This window comes from Canis lupus, chromosome 17 (genome assembly GCF_048164855.1).
Source record: "Canis lupus baileyi chromosome 17, mCanLup2.hap1, whole genome shotgun sequence".
NCBI lineage: Eukaryota > Metazoa > Chordata > Mammalia > Carnivora > Canidae > Canis > Canis lupus.
The window spans coordinates 58502445-58515930 of record NC_132854.1 but is presented as its reverse complement, the minus strand read 5'-3'; the positions used below and the strand labels follow the sequence as shown (position 1 = coordinate 58515930).

Below are 13486 nucleotides of genomic sequence, written 5' to 3'. Positions count from 1 at the left end.
AGGGAGCCCAATGCAGGGCTCGATCCCAGGACCTGTGACCATGACCTGAGTAAAAGGCAGACCCTTAACCGACCGAGCCACTCAAGTGCCCTGAAAAATGATTTAAAAGGTGAAAAGGCTCTCAGGGCATTGGTAAAAATATCAAAACAAGGCTGAGAGATACTTAATCATATATATATATATATATATTTATGGCGTCTGTGTGGCAGGGAGGCAATGGCAGGGCAGCAGGTGAGGGCAGAGACTCCACACGTGAGCACTTGTTCTTTCACCAACTGGCGTTGTGACCCTGGGCCAGTAACTTTCTCTCCCTGGGCCTCCACTCCTCCTCCATCAAGTGGGGGGCAGTGATAATACCAGTCATTCCTTCCCAGGGTGCCTGTGAGGATGAAGGTGTGGATGCATGGACGGTGCATAGGCCAGGGCTGGCACGAGAGAGAGCACCACGTGGGAGTCGTTGTTAGGGCAAAGGATCTCCGACTAAGACCTGAATGTGTGCAGAGAACCAACCCTTTGGATCAGAAGGTTCTACAACATGTTTGTCCCTCGAAATCCCAGAGGCCCCACAGTACCCAACGGATCCATTCCTCGAAATAGGGAAGTATCATCGAGTCCCTGATTCTTGACCTGCAGGACTGCTCAGTCCTTCCTTGAAACTGGCCCCAAAAGTCGTGGCCGACACTTAAAGCCTCGTATATGTTCTGGCCTCCTCGCGATGGTCTGGTACTTTTCAGATTTTTTCCAAAGGGTTAAAGTAAATTAAGTTTTAGAGACGCAAATAGAAATACAGACAGAGGGGGGGTCCCCGGGTGGCTCAGCGGTTTAGCGCCTGCCTTCCGCCCAGGGCGTGACCCCGGGGTCCCGAGATCGAGTCCCGGGGTCCCGAGATCGAGTCCCACGTCGGGCTCCCTGCAGGGAGCCTGCTCCTCCCTCTGCCTGTGTCTCTGCCTCTCTCTCCAGGTCTCTCATGAATCAACAAATAAAATCTTAAAAAAAAGAAAAGAAAAGAAAAGAAATACAGACAGAACTGAGATTACCACATCTTTTGAATGAGGAACTGAGCTGCTCCCCAGGCTTCACCATAGATGGGGGGCAGGTGGGTGGCACCCACAGGGCCCCGATTCCATGGAGCCAGCACTTCGGAGCATTCTCTTGCTGCCATCCCTCCTCCGCCCTGTGCCCCCCCAAGGTGCCTCAAAGTGCAAGTCCCCAGAGGCACCTCCAGGCCAACGGGCCTTTGCCTCCCGAAGGCCCCTGGCTCCCCCTGGCCCGGGAGCTGAGAGGTCAGCGCCTAGGCCGATCTGCTGTAACCCGGGAAGGCTGATTAGCGTTTGCAGCTCTGGAAGCTCCCCGAGGGCAGACTCCCCGAGAGGAGGCTCCAAGCCGCTTAGTCTGCTCTGCGGAGTCTGCCTAACGGCCTGGGGCCGGGGGCTCTGGAGCCCAGTCCTGTGTAAGGCCCGGTGATGCACCCCACGGGTGATCGGAGCCTCCACTCCCGGAGCTTTGCTATTCAGGTTTCGCCCTCGGGTCAGGACTCCCAGATTTGGAAGTAGCGAAGCTTCCAGAACCCTGCCCTCCCGGATCCCACCCACCTGAGCCTCAGCGGGCAGGAAATTCAATGTGTTGCTCACCAGATGGCTGCGGGTGTCTGCGGTGGCCTGAAACCCCGAGCAAGAGCCCCTGGGCCAGCCCGGCTCCCAGCCCCGGGGTGGGCCGGCTCCTGCGGGCAGGTGTCGCGGGGCGCAGTGGGTCTCTGGCCTCGCTGGGCCCCCGGGCCCCCCTCATTGTCTGACCTGACTGGCTGCCTTTGTAACCACACCTGCAGCCCCCGTCGCCGTCTGTCCTCGGACTCCAGCAGCCCAGCAGGACCAGTAGGGAGGGTACGGCGGACTGGTCCCTCTCCCTGACTTGCCTGCTCCCTATATTCCAGAATGTTCTGAGGCAGTTCAAAAAACCCCAAAATAAATCCTGCATTTCGTTCATTTGGTTTCTTCTTTTAGCTCTAAAGACCTGACACCTTATCATATTAAAGTCTCCTAATTAGAACATTTTCTTAAAATCATAGCAGTTGGGTTGTCAGCTTTTCGCTAATTTGGCCCAGCTGCCGATCCTCATGTGCCCTTCAGTCTGCGTCTGCCTTCCTCTCCTTCTAGTACTTTCCCCGACTCCTGAGGGCTCAGGGAAGCCACCAGAGCCGTCCTGGCCAGGCCTCTGCCCAGAGCTGCTGGGCCTTCGTGAAACATGGACTGTCAGGCCCGGCTTGGGGATGGGGCTGGGCGGCAGCACCCACGACCGCCGCCTTCTTCCACGGAAAGGGGAACTTCGCTCAGACCTCAGGACGCAGGGAAAAACGACATCCACCACCACAAAGGCACACGGACAGACGGAAGAGGCACCTCAAGAAAATGTGTGTTGCCGGAGCCGACATTAATCAGGGCAAAGGTCTGCGTGGATGAAAAGCGACCATTTCAGAGGAGTCAGATGTCAGACATCAGCCCAAGACACGTAGATTAGCAAAAGTTGTCTTTTTTCTACCCTTTGCCTTTTCTCCATGGTTTGCTTGATTGCTTTTTTCCTCTTGTTTGTACGTTCTCCTGTGAAGCTCCTCTCTGCATGGTTTTCCTGTGCAAAAAGATGCCTATGGATTTTGAACACATTTGGAGATAGTTGCCCCTTAAAACTGGATTTTTTTCACAATTTTGAGGGTACAGATGCTTCCAGAGAACAGTGTATCTCCAGGAGCATAGCAAGAACTGAACCCTAGGAGAAGGTTGGCATCTGAGCATGTGAGGGGGCCTCTCTCTGCCCCCAAAAGTGAGATGCATGGCATTATCTCTGACCTCCTTCTTCCCACCTCTGTCTCTGCTTAATCTCCTTCTCTTGTCCTCCAAGGTTGTCCCAAAGCTAACTTTTCTTCCATGTTCTTTCTCACTAGGGACACTCAACCACTACAAGAGACGAAGACAAAATTGAACACAAAGACCTGAGTGTGTGAGGACTTCTCTGAGCCCCTTGAAGATATGACTTCATTTGTTTAAGGATTATTTTAACTCAGTGCTGGCTCTTCTAACTTCTTAGCTCTGGGTTGTTTTTGGTTTGTTCTTTTTTTTTTTTTTTTTTTTTTTTTAAGACTTCGGTTATTTATTCATGAGAGACACAGAGAGAGGCAGAGACACAGGCAGAGGGAGAAGCAGGGAGATAGATGCTCAACCACTGAGCCACGCAGGCGTCCCTTAGCTCTGGTTGCAGAGAACATATGAACCGACGTCACTGATTACGGATTGAATTTTATAAACTTATCTCAGCAATTTTTGGCCCCAGCGCACTTCACCAGTGTATCCAGGAAGATTGGCGGTGTCTGTGACTAACCCAGTCTCCGACCTCAGGAGGGCCAAGGGGCCACTCTACGTCTGTGTCTGATTGTCCAGCCTTCTCACTGCAAAGCCAGAAGGCCAGCAAGTGTCATTTCAGGAGCCGTCACCCAACAGAGCTCAATAATTTCTTAGAAGCGGTGTCAGCGTTCAGACTATCCTTGCCCACAAAGTGACTGCACATGACATGACCCAGAGGCTTGTGACTCAGGGGCTCAGCAAAGTGCCCTCATTCAGATGAAGACTCCGTCTCCTTCTCTTCCCTCCCACCAAGGCATTTCATATTCTGCTGTTGAATTCACGTCTTAGAGCCAAGAAATCATTTACGAAGGGGGCTTGTGAAGCATCCTTCGCATCTCGGGAGGACACAGAGGCGCCGTGGTATCACAGAAAAGCTTTAAACCACAAGAGGAGCCAAATCTCAGCTCTACCCCTCCTTGCTCACTGATTGAGCATTAACAAGTACTCACCCCCTTAGAGGTTTCCAGAAGCCCAAGGAGGGGACACCGGGGAAAGCCTCCCACCCAGCTGTGCGGACCTGGCACTCAGGCACATTATTGTGCTTGATGCCACCCTGCCTGATGCCAAGGGGAGAAGAGCCTGAGGACTTTTTAGTGTGCCAGGTGGAGGGTAGCTGTGTAGGGCACTGAGAAACAATAAGAAGAGGGTGCTTTGATGTGTCTGGGAAAACGGGAAGCCGGGGGAATTGTCCGGGAGGTTCCCCAGGAAGCTGCGCGGGGCACGGGGGCCACGGGCATGTGTGAGCTACAGAGGGGAGGGCACGGAGCAGCAGGAAGGCCCGGGCTCACCTCCCTGCCGGGCCTGCCCTGCTGCCCAGGGTCCCCCCACAACCCCGAAGCCCACCTGGCCTCAGTACCCCCCTCTCCCCGCCTCCCACCTCCTTTCATCACAGGGCCCAGTGGACGGTGGCCCCGGGACAGGTTGTCACCTTTCACCTGCACAAGGGACACAATCCCCTTAGTGGCTCCCTGCCACCGCTCTTGCTGTTCTCGGTCCCTTCTCTACCCAGTGGCCAGAGGGACCTTTCCAAACTGTGTATCTGACAACCCTACGCTTCGGCTTCAAACCCACTATCGCATCAGAATCAAGCGTGACTCCAGGCGGTCACAGTGCGGATCTTGTCACCCGGCGTATGTCTCCCACGAGTCCCCTGAGATCCACTCCAGCCCCATGGACCGGCCCTCCCCTGCGCATCCACCCGGGGCTCCGGATCATCTGGCCACCGCTGACACAGCCTCACGCTTCTTTCTAGACGCCACTTCTACGAAAAAGCCTGCCCCGACCCCATCGGGCCCTGGGCCGCCCCCCGCCCCCATGGCCTGTAGGCCCGCACCCCCGGGCACCCATCGCTCCTCTCCCCACCCACCCCCGGGTGGTTCGGCCCACGGCGGGGAGGCCCCCCGAAGGCTGCGGTGCCCTGGGCCTTAGCACAGCGCGAGCGGGTCAAGGGTCATTGGCGTCCCCCACTCCTGCCTCACACTAAATGTCCTCCAGGGAAAAAGACAAAAATTCCCAATGGTCTTTTGCAACAAAATAGTGTTTATTTTTCATCACGAACTGACTGTTTTTGAAATTCAAATCTAGGTTCTGGGGCAGGAGCACAGAGGCCGCGGCCGGGGTGGTGGGCAGCAGGAGAGGGCCCGCCGGTGCTCTGCCCCGAACTCGTGGACAGGGACACTCCGGGCACGAGGAGGGGTGGCAGCGGTTGTCCTTGCAAGTCCAAGCAGGTTCCCGGTAGGGATTTGTCTGCTGCAGGCAACAAGGACAGTGCCTTCCATTGTCTCCAACAATTGGTAAGAGAATAAAAAGTGTTGTCAATGCAAAATGAAAGGAAATCTACTTCCTTTAAGGAACATGCGACGCCCCAGTGCTTTGTGCACCTCATGGCTTGTGTGCGAGGCGAACCCGGCAAAGGCTGTCTCTACGGCCCCAGAGGGGGACACTGACGTGGGACACAGTCTTTTTTTATGATAAGAAATTGTTGTTTCTATAATGTACAATGAAAGGGGTGCCTGGGGGCTCAGTCGGTTAAGTGTCTGCCTTCAGCTCAGGTCAGGACCCCGGGGTCCCGGGATCGAGGCCCGCCTCGGGCTCCCTGCTCGGTGGGGAGCCTGCTTCTCCCTCTGCCTCTGCCTGCAGCTCCTCCTGCTTGTGCTCTCGCTCTCTCTCTCTCTCTCTCTGTCAAATAATGAACAAAATCTTTTTTTTCTTTTTTTTCTTTTTTTTCTTTTTTTTTAATAAACCTCTAAAGCAAATAGGCTCTGCTCCCCTCCCTCTCCCTCCACTTGCTTCTTTTCTCTGTCCCTTCCCTGGCCTGTCCTCCCTCCGGTCCTTTCTCCTTCCTTCTTGTTCTTCAAATCTGCTTCTCCCTGTCCTTGAAACCTCTCTTTGAAACATTAGAGATGCAAAAAGCTTTCTTTCCTGACCCTGGATCTTCCTAAGGACCCTTCCAATTTGGGGATTTCTTTGAGTCCAACTCAACGGCTCCAGCTTCCGTTATTTTCTTTATCAAACGCATCAGCCCATTCTACTGCCAGGTGATGGATCCGATGGAGTTTTCCTCTAAATACTGTCAGACGTTGTACCATTTGCTCCGTGGATGAGTTAATATAAAGAAGTTAATAGGTGCAGGGACACCTGGGCGGCTCAGTGGTTGAGCGTCTCCCCGCAGGGAGCCCGCTTCTCCCTCTGCCTGTGTCTCTGCCTCTCTCTGTGTCTCTCATGAGTAATTTTTTTTTAACGTTAGTTGATTCAACAGAGATAAACATGAGCCATTAACTAAATTCCACATTCATTGATAAATTAATTTATTTCTACTTTTCCATCTATTCTTAATGGAGCCCATGGACTAGGGTTTCTGCAAGGACTCCATCCTCAGGCATCTTGGACTAGGGTTTCTGCAAGGACTCCATCCTCAGGCATCTTGGTCTGTAGAAGGGTGGAGATGTGCACCTGAGTAACTCCAGTACGAAGAAGGCAGTGGTCAGTGCCCTGAGAAAAATCACGGATGCAGTGCTGGAGGTTCTCACATAAATTTGACAAGGCGCTATAGCAAAGCAAAGCAGAGCAACACAGACAAATGCTGGCCTTTCTCTGCACTATCCAGCTTGGCTGCTGCACTAAGCCGAGCCTACTGGTAACGGTACAAGCCCTTGTTAGGCTTTTATCTTCTAGGCTTAGTCTTGGAGGACTAGTGTGCCTCAGGTGTCTACTGTGTAAGACACACTTGAAAAATGGGAGTTCCTCAGTCTGGAAAACACATAGGGTACTAAGAATGCCCAATGTTGGGACACCTGGTTGGCTCAGCGCCTCCCTTTGGCTCAGGTTGTGATCCTGGAGTCCTGGGATGGAGTCTCGCATCCAGCTCCAGAAGCATGGAGCCTGCTTCTCCCTCTGCCTGTGTCTCTGCCTCTCTCTCAGTCTGTCTCTCATGAATAAATACATACATCTTTTAAAAAAAAATGCCCGATGTGATCCTGACACATAGCCATGAACACATTGCAAAAAGATGCTATTTTTCTTCCAGAACAGGTGTTGTTTGTGTGCTGTTGGACCCCTTATGACCTCAGGCCGACAGGAAGGGAGAATATTAACAGATGCTGGGCATAATTTTGATTCATTTGGAACATTCTGGAGCCTCAACCTCTCTAAACTTCTAACCAATGCACTGGAAACAAGTCCATCTCTTCAAAGCATTCGTAAATTGAAATTGGTAGGTAGGTTCTCAACACAAGAGTTTCTGTGGTTACGGTGGATGACAGAAATTCCTAGAGGTTTTGTTCATTTTATACTTCCCACAAATTACTTCTACAGTATTCAAAGGGAGATTTGGGTGGCTTGCCTGAAATGGTACCTGTCCTTCCCTTAATATGTATTAATCTCAGGTATGTGTCAGAGACAGGAAAATATTTCAGGTGACTTAGGTCAGCTATTATTATGCTGGCCACCGGTTGGAACAACCTGGACAATTTTTTGAACAAAACAAAAACTACTACAGTTGACTGGCTCATCTCCAAAAGCTAAGCTTCAGTTATTCTAGGGATACTTTTTGGTTTCCTCAGAATCAGGTAATCCTGGCTGAATATACAGCTAAACCACCGATTTGGGTCCCAAAAGGGGTAATAAACAGATGTGTACATATCACACACTCTCTCCCTCTCATTTCATCTCCGAGTAAAACCACTGACACCTACATTCTCAAATTTAACCTCCTCTCCCCCCCACCAAAACCTTCTCTCCCCTGAATGGGAAAAAAAAAATACATTTTACATAATAAAATGACCCGGTCTGTGAAAGATAGGAAAGATGCTATATGGTCAAAACCAGAGGAATGCTTGAGTGAGGTCTGGTAAATCTCCTCAATGCCACAGTATCCAGCAATTTACAATGATAATTATGAAGAATTTATAGCAATGTACAGTTTATGCTCTAATGGAAACAATGCACATCAAGTAATCGTACTGTATGGACACACGTGTGGAAATCAAACTAAATTATAAGCAGACATGCAAAAAAGAATGGAAAGAACTACCCCCCAAATATGTCAATAGACACTAGCTCAGTAGTGGTTTTTGCTTTCTTCTACTTTTTTTTGTACTTTCTCAATATCTTTCAAATGTCCACGTATCTGGTAGGAAAAAAATTTATAGTAGAACAAAATTAACTTGCTTTTCAGAAGGCGTTCTTCCGACCATGAAGTAATCAGCAAGGTCTGATCCTCAATAACAAATTAACAAAACAAAGATAAAAACAAACGCTCACCAGAGAATGTTTCTGGGCTTCGGCTGCTTGGTTTCTGTCTCCTCTATTCCTCCTGCCTTCCTCTTCCAAGTAATTCAGCTTGCTTATTTAAAAGAAAAGTGAAACAGCAAATTTGTTTTATGAAGAGTTTCAGCTAACAGCAAGAGAATAAGGAACTTTGGTCAGCTGGTCTGTCTGTGCTTTATAGAACTTGGTGTGGGTGTTGGTCTGGCTTCCTTCTCAAGGGAGAATTATTTCAGCTAGGGACCACATCTAAAAGGAAGAAGCCTGATTAACCCTGTCCCTCTAACAACTGTTTTTATCAGCATCTTTCACAACAGATCCTGGAAATGTGATGGGCTAGACTCAGGGGGGTATTAAGTGACTATTAGTTCTCCTAAATGGGTTTTGTTTCCATGACAACAGTAACAGCCATGCTGCCTTCGCTTTATAGGTATGGCATTTTAGAGCTGTTTAGAGCACTTCCCATCACCCACTTGCTTTTCCAACTTACTTGCGCATGGGCAGAGTCCTTCCCCATTCTGCTGCAAGTGCTCTGCTGGAGGTCACCTGTGACCACCTCATTGCTCACATAAAAGGTCCTTGCTCAGTCCTCATCTTCCTTCCCCAATTCATTGCACTATTAACCAATGCCACTTTCTTTAAACTGTCTTCGTTTTGTTTCTCCGGCTCTCCTCGTTCGTTTTCTACCCCTTGGGTTGCTTCTCGTCCTCTTTTCTGGTGCCTTTTCTTCTACTCCTTTTTCTAAATGTGAGTTTGCCCCAGAGGTCGGTCTTCTGACTTCTTGCTACCATATTCTCTTGCTTTTATATAAATTGTCCACATCCATTACCATATTTAATATGGCCCCTCCCAAGCATGTACTCACCCATCTACCCCATCTAATCAAATGGCACCACAATGATTCAGCCAGTTATTCTATCTCTAAGCTTAGAAGTCATTCTTAACTCCTCTCTTTCTCCCACAACCAAAATCCAAGGCAACCAATTCTGTTTCTTCTACCTGCAAAATTTGTCCTAAACCCAAGCATTTTTCACTTCCCCTACTCCCATTAAAATCTTCATCATTTCTTGGATAGAATGCTGGAGTAACATTTGGCTAGAACTAAAAGACATCCAAATTGGTAAGAAAGAAGTAAAGCCATGTCTGTTTGCAGGTGATGTAATCTTATATGTAGAAAACCCTAAAGATTCCACACAAAAAAGTTATTGGAACTAATAAATTCATCAAAATTGCAGGATGCAAAATTAACACAAAATTTTTTTCCATTTTTTTTAGCTTTGTAAATGTCAGATTTATTAAAGTATAATTTACATACAATAGAATACAATTGGATGAGTCTGAGAAGTGCATACAGTCTTGGAACCATCACCAGTCGTATAAGTTGCATCACTCCCAAAACTTCCATCAAGCCCCTTGGCAGCCAATGTCCTTCCCCACCCCCAGGCACACAGAAAGTCCTGTAACTAGAACTCAGTCCAGGTACTACAACAAAGAAACCTGTCATTTAAACCACCAGCACAAAATACATTTCTATACACTAACAATGGACAATTCAAAAGGAAAATTTTAAAAATTCTAATTATAACATCAAAAAGAATATATAAATACAATAATTAGGAATTAGCTAAGGAGATGAACGACTTGTACACTGAAAATTACAAAATACTGCTGAGAGATTAAAGAAGACATAAATAAATGGAAAGACATCCTATGTTCATGGATGGGAAGATTTAATATTATTAAATATTAAAATTAAAATATTAAAATACAATCCCTATCAAAATCCTAATGATATTTTTCTAAGACATAGAAAAATCTATTCTAAAATTCATATGGAATCTAAAGGGACTTCCAAATAGCCAAAATGATCTTGAAAAAGAACAAAGTTGGAGGACTGATATTTCCTGATTTCAAAACTTACTACAACACCACAGTAATCAAAACAGTGTAGTCTTGGCACAAAGAGATATTTAGCCTAATGAAGTAGAATAGAGACCCCAGAAATAAACTCTCACATATATGGTCTAAAAACTTTTAATAAGGATGACAAGACCATTTATGAGAAAAGACAATGTTTTCAACAAATAGTTCTGGGAAAACTGGATATTCACATGCAAAAGAATGAAGCTGGACCCTTACTTAATACCATACGCAAAAATGAATTCAAAATGGATCAAAGACCTAAACATAAGTGCTAAAAGTATAAAACTCTAGAAGAAAATATAAGGGAAAGCTTCATGGATTTTGCAATAATTTCCTGTATATCACACAGCCTTTAAAAGAAAAAATAACAGACACATCTGACTTTATCAAAATTATAAACTTTTGTATATTAAAGGGCACATAAACAGAGTAAAAAGGCAATCCACCAAATGATGAAAATATTTGCAAATCACACATCTGATAAGGGGTTAATATCCAGAATAAAAATAGAACTCCTACAACTCAACAACAACAAAAACTAACAACTCAATTGAAAAATAGGCAAAGACTTGACAAGATATTTCTCCAAAGAGAATATATAAATGGCCAAGAAGCACATGAAAAAATGCAAAGTTATATATCGTTACAGAAATGCAAACCACATAAGATACCACTTCCTATGCATTAGGACGACCACTGCCAAAAGAGAAAAAAAAAAAAAAGTGTTGACAAAGATGTGAAGATAATTGGACTCTTGGGCATTGCTGGTAGGATGTGTGTAGTTTCTCAAAAAATAAATAAAAATAGAATTATACTCCATATGATCTGGCAATTCCACTTCTGAGTATATACCCCAAAGAACTGAAAGCACCCATAGCATACCCAGGTACAGTTGAAGAGCTATTTGTACAGTCATGTTCTTAGTAGCATTATTCACAGTAACCAAAAGGTGGAAGCAACCCAAGTGTCCATTGATGGGTGAATGGATAAATGGATAAACAAAATATACTATGTACGTACGATGGAATATTATTCAGCCTTATAAAGGAAGGGAATTCTGATCCATGCTACAACATGGATCAACCTTGAAGACATTATACTAAGTGAAATAAGACCATCACAAAAAGATAAAAACTGTATGATTGCACTTATATTGAGGTATCTAAAGTAGTCAAATTCAGGAGCCCGGCCCAGCAAGATGACACCATTTGCATTGTTGCATACCTCCTCCAGGCTGGCAGCTCTGACTGGGCTCCCAAGTGGCTCTTCAGCATGATCAAGGTTCTGCATTCAGAAGTCACCACATGACCCACCTGTGGCTAAGAGCTGGATTGACCTTGGTCACCTCCATCTTCTGGCAGATCTATCTCATCAAATGACATAATGAAGATATTATAGAGTATTAAAGATGAACTGAGTTGGAATAAGCTATTGAAATACTAATGCTATTTGCTCCTTAGCATGATTAGAGTTCCTTCGGACTCACCAATCTGTTGTGTTGTAAATGTGAGAGAAAAAGTTATATGTGAATGTACGTCAAATCAGCATCTGTGTTTTGCATCATTGAATGAAAACAAAAAAAAAAAAACTGTATTCTTAAAAAATTTTAATTAAAAAAAAAAGTAGTCAAATTCATAGCGGCAGAAAGTAGAAGTGTTGCCAGAGGCTAAAGGAAGGGAGAACGAGGAGCTCTTTAACGGATATGGAGTTTCAGTCTTACAAGATGAAAAAAGTTTTGGAGATGGATCGTGATTGTGCAACAGTCCGAATGTACTTGATGCCACTGAACCGTACCCTGAAAAATGGTAAATTTTACATTATGCATATTTTACCACACTTTTTAAAAATAAATTTAATTTTTTTAAATAAATTGGAAAAGTCTTTAAAAAAATGTGTGCTGTATAACATCCTACTTGATTGTCTTCCCATTTCTACTCTTGTCATTCTACTGTCAAGTTTTTTTTAAGAGGAAACCAAATCATGTCAGTCTCCTGCTCAGAACTCTGAAATGACTTCCCAACAGTCTCAATAAAAATCCTTGCAATCAACAAGAAAAATATTCCTTAGAGTTGACAAGGGCCTGACCTATCAGCCTGTCCTGCATATCGCTATGACTTCTTCTCTATCCCTGAGGACTTTCCTGCTTCTGTTCCAGGCACCTGCACCACAATGTCCCTGCCCCAAAGTCCTCATGTCATTTGGGTCTCTGCTTCAATGCCACCACCCCGGTCTCCCTTTCTGAAAGAGCTCCCCCCACATGCTCTACCCCGTCTTCATCTGCTTTACTTCATTTTGTAGTGCTCGTCACCATCACTACTTCTTTAATATCGTATCTCTGTAAATTGTTGAACCCCCCTGTTTGTGTAGACTTCTCTGGCTCCTGGGGTTCTGGCCATCTCAGGTGTCTGCAGCTGCCCGTGTCCTGGGCCCACCCTTGGCTCCCTTGCACATTACCAGGAGCTCCTCACTTAGGGTTGTGGACGCTCCACCTTTCTGGTCCATATTCCTGCCCCTGCCACCCGTTGCCCTTGGCCACCACTAGGACAGGACGGCACCACAAACTCTATGCTCTGACACTTCTGGGGAAGTGGTCCCACAGCCTCTGGGGACATCCGGCTGCTGAATCCTCAAGTCCCCTGAGCACAGTCTAGGCAGCAGTGTAAGAGGAGTTTAGGTCTATGGACTCCCAGTGCCCTCAGGACAGGAAGGGCTGGAGGAGGACCAGAGAGGGTCCCCCAAAGCCTGGCACCAGGGCAGTGGCTCCTCGTGCCCATGAATGAGTGCTTTGCCTTCACGGACCCGCACCAGCCTCCCTTTCAGGTCACATTTCCTGTTCGTGACTCTCTTGCTCTCTTCCCGTGTGCCAAACTGAACTGTTTGTTTAAATCCCGAAATAAAAAGCACTATTTTAGGACCTGAGAGTAGCACAGAAATGATAAGGAATTTGGTTTTGTTGGACAGAAAACAGCAAATGGTTCCTTGAAAATAAACAAGGAAGGCTTAGTTTATTTCACATGTTTATAGTTTTTTGCTAGATCCGTAACTGACCTTATAAATCATGATTATTCTGAAGAAGCAGAGGCTCGGACTTGCTAAGGAACTGAGTCCTGGCACAGAGCTAGTGCTACATACAGCAGGCCCAGAAACGGGGCAGAGGCCTGAAAAGCTGCTAACAGCACCCAGGGCCTGCCCATCTGACCCTACTCCAACCCAAAGGCCACAGGAGAGACATGCTGGCTCTGGATGTACCCTCACCCTGGGTCTCCTCCAACCCTGGAAACCACTGATTCTAGCACCCTTCCCCACCCCTCCCAGCATTGACCCTGGCCTAGTGATAGGAGCTGGAATGGCAAGTCCTTCCTCAACCCAACCGTAGGTCCCATAGGTGACAAAATCTTGAAACTTGG

The 13486-nt window shown here is 46.7% G+C and overlaps 1 protein-coding gene across 7 annotated transcripts in view; it reads right to left on the bottom strand.

Moving 5' to 3' along the window:
• CYSLTR2 (cysteinyl leukotriene receptor 2) overlaps positions 1–13486 on the bottom strand; it is a 47639-nt gene that overhangs the window by 21857 nt on the left and 12296 nt on the right. For 3 of the 7 annotated variants that reach the window (XM_072783139.1, XM_072783140.1, XM_072783141.1), the window contains exon 1: positions 8154–8411. The gene's annotated coding sequence lies outside the window, so the exon portion shown is untranslated. Of the gene's footprint in view, positions 1–8153; positions 8414–8646; positions 8945–11303; positions 11443–13486 lie in introns of those variants that run through there. The other 4 variants (XM_072783142.1, XM_072783143.1, XM_072783138.1 and 1 more) reach the window with 3 other exon arrangements.